The following is a 10,299-nucleotide window of genomic DNA, read 5'->3' on the forward strand; positions in this document are numbered from 1 at the left end:
ACTTGTAATTAAGAGATTTGTGATGAAAAAACTTGAAATTAAAAGATCTATAACCAAGTAGCTATAACATTAAGAGAAGATTTGAGATTTACCTGTTTCTCCTGATTTGTATCAACCTGACATCGCTCACTTTGAAATGCCGCTGATAATTAAGCATAAATATCACTTTGCTCCAGAATTCTTTCCTTATTCTTCGCAATTGGTTGTTGTAGTGATAGACTTCTCCATGAATAATATCTTCGTTTGACCATATAATCTTGAGCAGTAAAATTTCTTATAGCCTCTCTGGACTTCAATCAGGTGAGCGCGTATAGGATCATACTTCAGAAGAACAGGTAATTCCGAATGTTTTTATATGACGAATTTCATGGAATTTCTGGGCTTTTCGCTGTGTACAACATTCTGGGTGATTTTAAATAAAGAGTTCCATGTAATTAGGCTTCCGACCAAGGAATATAATTTTGATAGATTATATGTGTATATATATATACAGAATCCCCCTCGAACCTTGGCTCTTGATGTAGCGTGTGCTACCAGATGATTTTCGTGAAGGAATCTGCATAACTCTGAATTTATATTGATAATATAATCCTGGTTGATTATACTTTTATGACAGTTTAGAATATCCAGTTCCTCTCATGAAGACCCGTCCGAGTTACTTCATGAGAGTTCCCAGTCGATTATACCTTATGATAGTTTAAAGTCTCCGGTTTTTCCTATGAAGACCCGTCCGGGCTGTTTCATGAGATTTCCCGATCGACTATGCTTTGTGATAGTTTAAAGTCTCCGGTTCCTCCCATGAAGACTCGTCCGGGCTGTTTCATGAGATTTCCTGATCGACTATGCTTCGTAATAGTTTAAAGTCTCCGGTTCCTTCCATGAAGACCCATCCGGGCTATTTCATGGGATTTCCCGATCGACTATGCTTCGTAATAGTTTAAAGTCTTCGGTTCCTTCCATGAAGACCCGTCCGAGCTGTTTCATGGGATTTCCCGATCGACTATTCTTCGTAATAGTTTAAAGTCTCCGGTTCCTTCCATGAAGACCCGTCCAGGCTGTTTCATGGGATTTCCCGATCGACTATGCTTGGTAATAGTTTAAAGTCTTCGGTTCCTTCCATAAAGACCCGTCCGGGCTGTTTCATGGGATTTCCTGATCGACTATGCTTCGTAATAGTTTAAAGTCTCCGGTTCCTTCCATGAAGACCCGTCCGGGCTGTTTCATGGGATTTCCCGATCGACTATGCTTCGTAATAGTTTAAAGTCTCCGGTTCCTTCCATGAAGACCCGTCCGGGCTGTTTCATGGGATTTCCCGATCGACTATGCTTCGTAATAGTTTAAAGTCTCTGGTTCCTTCCATGAAGACCCGTCCGGGCTGTTTCATGGGATTTTCCGATCGACTATGCTTCGTAATAGTTTAAAGTCTCTGGTTCCTTCCATGAAGACCCGTCCGGGCTGTTTCATGGGATTTCCCGATCGACTATGCTTCGTAATAGTTTAAAGTCTCCGATTCCTTCCATGAAGACCCGTCTGGGCTATTTCATGGGATTTCCTGATCGACTATGCTTTGTAATAGTTTAAAGTCTCCGGTTCCTTCCATGAAGGCCCGTCCGAGCTGTTTCATGGGATTTCCCGATCGACTATGCTTTGTAATAGTTTAAAGTCTCCGGTTCCTTCCATGAAGACCCGTCCGGGCTATTTCATGGGATTTCCCGATCGACTATGCTTTTATACAAAACTGAAATACTTGTACTAGCCTTGTAATGGTTTAATATTTTTGAGCTTTTCTTAGGGAAATTGGACAGATTCTTCCTTAAGGTTCCCAATTGTTGAGTGCCGGAGTAAATTACAAATGTTTGCTCAGTAATTATCAAACTGTTTGAACCACATTCGATTCTTGGGCGATGTTTGTCTCGTATCATATCTATTAAGAGGAATGGGGTACATGAACTATAAGCATACTTGTCATTAGTTAGCCTGATAATTGCTTCAAATGATTTTGATTTGCTCCCTTAGACACATTCTGGCACAGTATGATCTTGTTAGGTTCGGTAAGGCTGTAAATGATTTTCACTCCAGGGACGCTCGAGAATTCTTCCTTCAGTATCCTGGAGATAATATGAACCTGATGCCAGTTTTTCTACCACCTTGTAAGGTCCTCCCCATTGTGGTGCTAGCTTGCTGACATCCCCGACGGGTTTAATACGCTTCCACACTAGATCTCCTACTTGGAAAAATCTCGGGATAACTCTTCTATTATAATTTTGCCTCATTCGTTGTCGATATGAGGTGAGATGAGCTGCAACCTTGTCTCTGATTTCCTCTATCAGGTCCAGCTCCATGAGTCGTCGACCAGCATTGTCTTTATCATATAACTATTTTCTATCAGATTCCACTCCCACTTCGATGGGGATTACTGCTTCTCCTCCATAAACTAATTGAAAAGGAGTAATTCCTGTAGCTTCTCGGGGTGTAGTACGATATGCCCAAAGAACACTGGGTAATTCATCTACCCAGCTACCTCCAACATGATCTAATTTAGTTTTTAAGCCTCTTATAATTTCTCTGTTAGTTACCTCTGTTTGACCATTACTTTGTGGATACGCCACAGAGGTGAAGGCCTGAATAATACCATAACTTTTGCACCAATCTAAGATTCTGTCTCCTTGGAACTGCCTCCCATTATCGGAAATTAATTTGTGAGGAATGCCGAATCTGCATAGGATATTTTTCCATAGGAACTTAATAACTGCATCTTCAGTGATTCGAGCAAGTGGTTCTGCTTCTACCCATTTAGAGAAATAGTCCACTGCTACTAATAAAAATCTTCTCTATGCAGGTGCCATAGGAAACGGGCCTACTATATCCATACCCCATTGATCAAAGGGGCAAGAAACTTTAGAGGTTCTCAATAATTGTGTGGGATGATGCGGAATGTTCTGATGTTTCTGACAAGAGATACAAGTTCTCACCAGTTTGTTAGCATCCTCATGTAAAGTAGGCCAAAAATACCCTGCTAATAAAATTCTGCGAGCTAAGGATCTCCCTCCTATATGACTGCCGCACAAGCCTTGATGAACCTCTTGTAGTATAAATTGTATATCTTCCGTACTGATACACTTAATCAAAGGTCTGGAGAAAGCTCTTTTATATAATTGCTCCCCTATCATAGTATACTGAGCAACACTCTTCTTAAATATTCTTGCTTGTTCTGCATCACTTGGAAGAACACCTTGCTGTAAGTACAATATGATTGGTGCTCTCCAATCACCCTGTATTTCTACGTCAGCTTGCCTCTCAATACAAGATATTAACAGAGTTTGTTCTACTGGCCGATCCAAATTCAATGGTGTTATAGCAGAGGCCAATTTAGCTAGCTCATCAGCTACTTGATTTTCAGATCGAGGAATTTTTTGTATATTTACTTCTTGAAACTGAGACTTTAATCTATCAAAGGCTTTAGCATATAATTTGAGCCTTTCATTATTAATTTCAAAGTTACCTGATAATTGTTGAGCTGCCAACTGAGAATCAGAATAGATGAAGACTCGAGATGCGCCCATATGTCGAGCGGCTTGTAACCCTGCTATCAATGCTTCATATTTTGATTCATTATTAGTGGCTCTATAATTCAACCTGATAGAAAGTTGGAGTCTGTCCTCCCTTGGAGATATAAGAAGGATACCAATTCTGCTGCCTTGTCTGGTTGAGGAGCCATCCACATAAACTATCCAAGTATTCTCTTCCTCAGGGCCTTGAACTTCTATAATGAAATCTGCTAGGGCTTGTGCCTTGATAGCCGAGCGAGGCTGATACTGTATATCATATTCACTAAGTTTGATCGTCCATTTGATCAACCGACCTGAGGCCTCCGGGTTGAGTAGCACCTGTCCAAGAGTACTGTTGGTCAATACTACAATTGCATGTGCTAAAAAATATGGGCGCAACCTCCGAGCAGTCGACACTAATGCATAAGCCAACTTCTCTAGTGTAGTATATCTACACTCAACTCCTTTTAATAAATGGCTGGAAAAATATACAGGTTGTTGTTCTTTCCCTTCTTGCCTGACTAATACAGAGCCTACAACATTCTCGTTAGCTGACAAATACACCTAGAGGGTCTCTCCTACTATAGGCTTAGCTAATACAGGAAGGGTAGATAAGTAATCTTTTAATTCTTGGAAGACCTTATCGCATTCTTCGTTCCACTAAAATTTGTTTGCCTTCCGAAGTATTTTAAAGAAGTGGAAGCTACGATCGGCCGATCTGGAAATGAACCTAGACAAGGCTGTGATCCGGCCGGTAAGTCTCTGAGCTTCCCTCATGTTGCACGGCGGCTCCATGTTTTGAAGTGCTCTGACTTTGCTCGGGTTGGCTTCTATTCCCCGCTCGGACACCATATACCCCAAGAATTTTCCCCCTTTTGCTCCGAATAGACATTTGCTCGGGTTTAGCTTGAGCCCATACTGCCTCAATGTCTTGCAGGTCTCCTCCACATCCCTGCACAGATCAATATCTTGAAGAGACTTAATTAAGATATCATCGACATATACTTCCATATTTCTTCTTATCTGCCTCTAGACGACCTTATTCATAAGCCTCTGATAAGTTGCTCCTGCATTTTTTAGTCCGAATGGCATAATATTATAACAATAAGTACCTTTAGATGTTATAAAACTGACTTTTTCTTAATCCTCCTTAGCTAGGGGGACTTGATGATAGCCCTGGTAGGCATCCAGCATAGAGATGTATTCACAACCAGCGGTAGAATCCACCAGTTGATCAATCCGGGGCAGCGGATAATAATCTTTCGGGCAAGCTTTGTTGAGATCTCGGAAATCAACACATACCCGCCATTTGTTTCCTGGCTTAGAGACCAAGACCACATTAGCCAGCCAGCTAGGAAACTGTACCTCTCTGATGTAACCAACTTCCACGAGTTTAGTTACTTCTTCCTTGATGATTTGGTTCTGCTCAGTACTAAAATTTCTTTTCCTTTGCATGACCGGCCGGGCATCTGGAAAGATATGCAACGAATGCTCCATTATTGCAGGGGAAACACCCGTAACCTCTTTAGGCGTCCAGGCGAAGACATCATTATTCTTCTCCAAGCACTGCACCAGCTCAGCTTTCAGAGTAGGATCAAGATCGGCCGCGATATAAGTAGTAGCTTCAGGTCGACCGATCTGAGTCTGGACTTCTTCCTTGTAGGACCATTGGGCCGGCTAGAAGGGGGGGTTGAATAGCCCTGTAAAAAAAACAAAAGCAACCCTTCTCGAACTCTTAAACTAACACTTGTATAAAATTAGCTAAGCAGAAATACAAGAAAGAAACGAGGCACCGTGTTTGACTTGGTTACAACCGGGGAGGTTGTTAATCCAAGAAAAGTGATCGCACTAAAAACTCCTTCGGGCGGAGAAGCCTCTTACACCGATGAAAGCACAAAAACAGAAGCTAAACTAGAACAGTGAGTGCACAAGTGTTTGGAATGCTAATTACTGAGTTGATAAAAAGGCTTCTGGACCAAGGCTATATTTATAGCCTTGGTCGGGGCGCCTGGAAGGGTTCCGGGCGCCCTGGGGGGATAAAACTTTATCCCCCAACGTTCAGATCGCGTAAATCGCGATCCTGGTCAAAATCAGGGTCCGGGCGCCCCGGAGCCAAAAGTCAACAATGTTGACTTTTTTGTCCGGGACCTCTTCTCTGGTTCAGTCCCTCCTCGGTCCGGTTCTTCTCCTCCGGATCCGCTTGCTTGGGTGATCTCTGCCATCCGGAAAAGGGCTCACCCGAACCCAACTTCCGGTCTTCTCGAGCGAGCTTCCCTCCGGCTTCTCGTCCCTCGGAATCGTTGCGTGTTTCCTTCTCGTCCGCCGGCGTACTCATCCGCAGTCTTCGTCCCTCGGACGCACCGCGTGCCATCCTTCTCGCTAGCTGCGTCTCTTGCTCCCCGAGCAATCTTCCGCTCCAGCTTTCGTCCTTCGGAACCACCGCACGCTTCCTTCTCATCCGCCGGTGTACTCTTCCGCAGCACCTCATCCCTCGGACTGCCGTCCTTCTCGCTAGCTGCGTCTTCCGCTCGACTACTTGTGTTCCTAAGCTCCTGCACACTTAGACACAAGGTTAAAACAAACAGGACCTACCTTAACTTGTTGATCACACCAAAACAACCTTGGGGGTTCCAACAATCTCCCCCTTTTTGGTGTGATCAACCCAAGTTAAGTTAGGGTTAAAATAGACATAAAATTGAATTAAGTAAATTAACTTAAATTGCAATTTAAGTGCAAAAAGATAGAAAAAAGTAAATCTATCTACCTCCCCCTAGACTTATACTTTCCCTTCTCCCCCTTTGATCACAAAAAAAAATGGGGTTCCAAGAAAAATAATCTAAGGGTTTAAGACTTAGAAAAAGTATTTAAAAAAATCTAAGTTTTTAAGAAATTTAGAAAATTTTTCTAAGTAATTAAAGCTGAGATTTCTAGTTTCAAGAAAAAAGTTCTTAACTGAGGAGAAAATAATTTTTGAGAATATTTGTAAGTATATAAATAAAATCCAAAAAAATCCTAACTTACATTTTTAAGTATATATTTTTTTAAATGACTTAGGCAAAAAAAAAAAAATTCTAATTAGGTAAATTTCTAATTTGAAATAAAATGTTTTGAATAACCTTTTTCAAGCACTAATTAATTCTTGTATTAATGCTTCATTAGTAAGTTAATTAAACATTTATTTCAATATTTTGGCTTCCAGGTCGTGGCGAGGCACTAGGCCTTCTTGGTTATTGGAGCAACAACCACTTCTTTAGACAAAGCCTCATAAAGAAATTCTTTGTTTAATTTTCTCACTTAAAGCGCTTATTTTACTTTTAAAATTAATTTAAGCATGATTTAGGAACCCAATATAGGTTCCAACCTACTGGATTAACTAAAAAGTTTTTAGGGACATATTTTTTTGAAATATTCCTAATTTGTCCCGGGTGATATTTAAAGTACCAATTTAAATTATTAAATCTTCTAACATTGGTTTTAGATGAACATGCATAATTGTTTAAGTTATCTATTTGAATTTTCAAAATTTGATTTTCTAATTCCAATTTCTCATTTTTTAATTTTAATTTATCTAATTCTTCTAAGGGACAAGACTTAGCTAGAATTACTTTTAAATTTTTATTTTCACTTTCTAATTTACAGCAGTCTTTTGTTAAAAGTTTAACAAACTTAAACATTTTATCGGGAGGAAGAGATCGTACCTGACTTACCTTGTCGATCTCGTTGTCCGTTTCTCCCCCTGAGCTGCTGCTTTCTTCTGACGTGTCTCCCCCTTCATCGATGCTCTCGATGCTCATTTTGGAAGAGCTTGAATCGCAGTCGTCGTCTTGATGACTCGCCATTAGTGCGAGTCCGGAGAATGCTTCGACTTCTGATTCGGACGAAGTATCGTCCCACGTTGCCTTCAGGGCCTTTCATTTCTGGATAGGCTTCTTACCCTTATCCTTGTCTTTGTTCTTCAGCTTGGGGCAGTTGTCCTTGACATGCCCTTCTTCGTCGCAATGGTAGCAGCGGATAGTTCTTTTCTTTCTACCCTGTGGATGATTAGTTTTTCTAGAATTGCATAACTTTTTAAATCGTCTTACCATCATTACCATTTCCTCGTCATCGAGAGAAGATTCTGATTCAGGTTCGTCTCTCGAAGCTTTGAGGGCGACATTGTTCTTTGGCTCCCTCATTCCTGCACATCTTGACTCATGCACTTCAAATGTTGAAAAAAATTCTTGTAATGAAATTTTTTCTAAGTCCTTCGAAATGTAAAAAGCATCTACTAGTGATGCCCATTTTGAATTTCTAGGGAAGGAATTTAAAGCGTACCTGAGCGAATCTCGGTTACTTACCTCTTCTCCGAGATTCGAAAGTCCGGTGATGAACTCCTGTATCCTCGAGTGTAGATGTGCAATTGTTTCACCTTCTTCAAGACGGAGGTTGGTGAGCTGGTTGCGAAGTAAGTCCCGTCTCGCAAGCTTGGCTTCGGATGTTCCTTCGTGTAATTCAAGGAACTTCTCCCAAAGCTCCTTTACCGAGTTGTAGGTGCCAACACGGTTGACTTCTTGTGGCGGAAGTACGGTTAGCAGATGGAATTCTGCTTTCTTGTTTGCCACGTACTCGGCCTGCTCTTTCTTTGTCCATTGATTTTTCGCTTTGCCCTCGGGAGCTTCAAAACCATGTTCCATTGTTAGTAATAAATCAAAATCGGTACCGAAAAATACCTCCATGTGCTTCTTCCAGCTTGCAAAGTCCCCCTCGAATTTTGGTGGGTGGATGTTAGATCCGGCCATCTCGTTGCTTCGTTCGGCGGTTAGTCCTCCTGAAGCGTCTCGGCTCTGATACCACTTGTAGGACCGTTGGGCCGGCTAGAAGGGGGGGTTGAATAGCCCTGTAAAAAAAATAAAAGCAACCCTTCTCGAACTCTTAAACTAACACTTGTATAAAATTAGCTAAGCAGAAATACAAGAAAGAAACGAGGCACCGTGTTTGACTTGGTTACAACCGGGGAGGTTGTTAATCCAAGAAAAGTGATCGCACTAAAAACTCCTTCGGGCGGAGAAGCCTCTTACATCGATGAAAGCACAAAAGCAGAAGCTAAACTAGAACAGTGAGTGCACAAGTGTTTGGAATGCTAATTATTGAGTTGATAAAAAGGCTTCTGGACCAAGGCTATATTTATAGCCTTGGTCGGGGCGTCTGGAAGGGTTCCGGGCGCCTTGGGGGGATAAAACTTTATCCCCCAACGTTCAGATCGCGTAAATCACGATCCTGGTCAAAATCAGGGTCCGGGCGCCCGGAAGGGTTCCGGGCACCCCGGAGCCAAAAGTCAACAGCGTTGACTTTTTTGTCCGGGACCTCTTCTATGGTTCAGTCCCTCCTCGGTCCGGTTCTTCTCCTCCGGATCCACTTGCTTGGGTGATCTCTGCCATCAGGAAAAGGGCTCACCCGAACCCAACTTCCGGTCTTCTCGAGCGAGCTTCCCTCCGGCTTCTCGTCCCTCGGAATCATTGCGTGTTTCCTTCTCGTCCGCCGGTGTACTCATCCGCAGTCTTCGTACCTCGGACGCACCGCGTGCCGTCCTTCTCGCTAGCTGCGTCTCTTGCTCCCCGAGCAATCTTCCGCTCCAGCTTTCGTCCCTTGGAACCACCGCACGCTTCCTTCTCATCCGCCGGTGTACTCTTCCGCAGCACCTCGTCCCTCGGACTGCCGTCCTTCTCGCTAGCTGCGTCTTCCGCTCGACTACCTGTGTTCCTAAGCTCCTGCACACTTAGACACAAGGTTAAAACAAATAGGACCTACCTTAACTTGTTGATCACACCAAAACAACCTTGGGGTTCCAACACTTCCTTCTCTTCATAAACCAGAACAGGCTGTCTTTCCTGAATGACATTGACTTCCATTCTTTGAACTTTTCGAGCAGCATTAGCTTCAGTCCGAACGATCTCCACATAACATTTGCGGGCTGTCTTCTGATCACCTCGTACTTCTCCAACCTGGTCATCAACAGTGAACTTAATTTTTTGACAATAAGTAGAAACGACCGCCCTAAACTTGTTCAGGGCCGGTCGACCTAGTATCACATTATAAGAAGACGGGGCGCCCACCACCAAGAAATAAGATCTTCTTGTTCTCATCAAGGGCTCCTCCCCTAGAGATATGACCAATTTTATCTGACCAAGCGGCTGTACCTCATTACTAGTAAATCCATATGGAGGAGTTACCATCTGTTGAAGTTCACTCGGGTCGATCTGCAATTGATCAAAAGCCTTCTTAAAGATAATATTGACAGAACTACCAGTGTCTATAAAGGTACGAGAAATGGTGTAATTGGCTATTACGACCTTGATTATCAATGCATCATCATGGGGTATCTCTACCCCCTCAAGATCTCTAGGTCCAAAACTGATTTCAGGACCAGCTGCTCGTTCCATGCTGCACCCCATAGCATGAACCTCAAGTCTTCGCGCATGTGCTTTTCTGGCTCTATTAGAATCTCCATCAGTGGGCCCGCCCGCGATCATACTGATATTGCCCCGGGCGGCATTACTCCTATTTTCTTCTTGTCGGGCTGTCATGGCTTCAGATGGAGTCTTCTCAGACACCTGACTTGTACCGGCCGGGGTGGATAATGCCTCCGGCCGAGGCTCGACTGGGCGATATTCCAATTTGAGCGGACTTTGCTGCCTGGGGTATTACTATCAATAATAGTTTTGCCTTTGGTAGCGCTCTTTGTTTGATCTTTTATTTCTCAAAACAAAACAGT

The sequence above is a fragment of the Zingiber officinale genome, chromosome 10A, assembly GCF_018446385.1.
Source record: "Zingiber officinale cultivar Zhangliang chromosome 10A, Zo_v1.1, whole genome shotgun sequence".
In the NCBI taxonomy this organism is placed as follows: domain Eukaryota; kingdom Viridiplantae; phylum Streptophyta; class Magnoliopsida; order Zingiberales; family Zingiberaceae; genus Zingiber; species Zingiber officinale.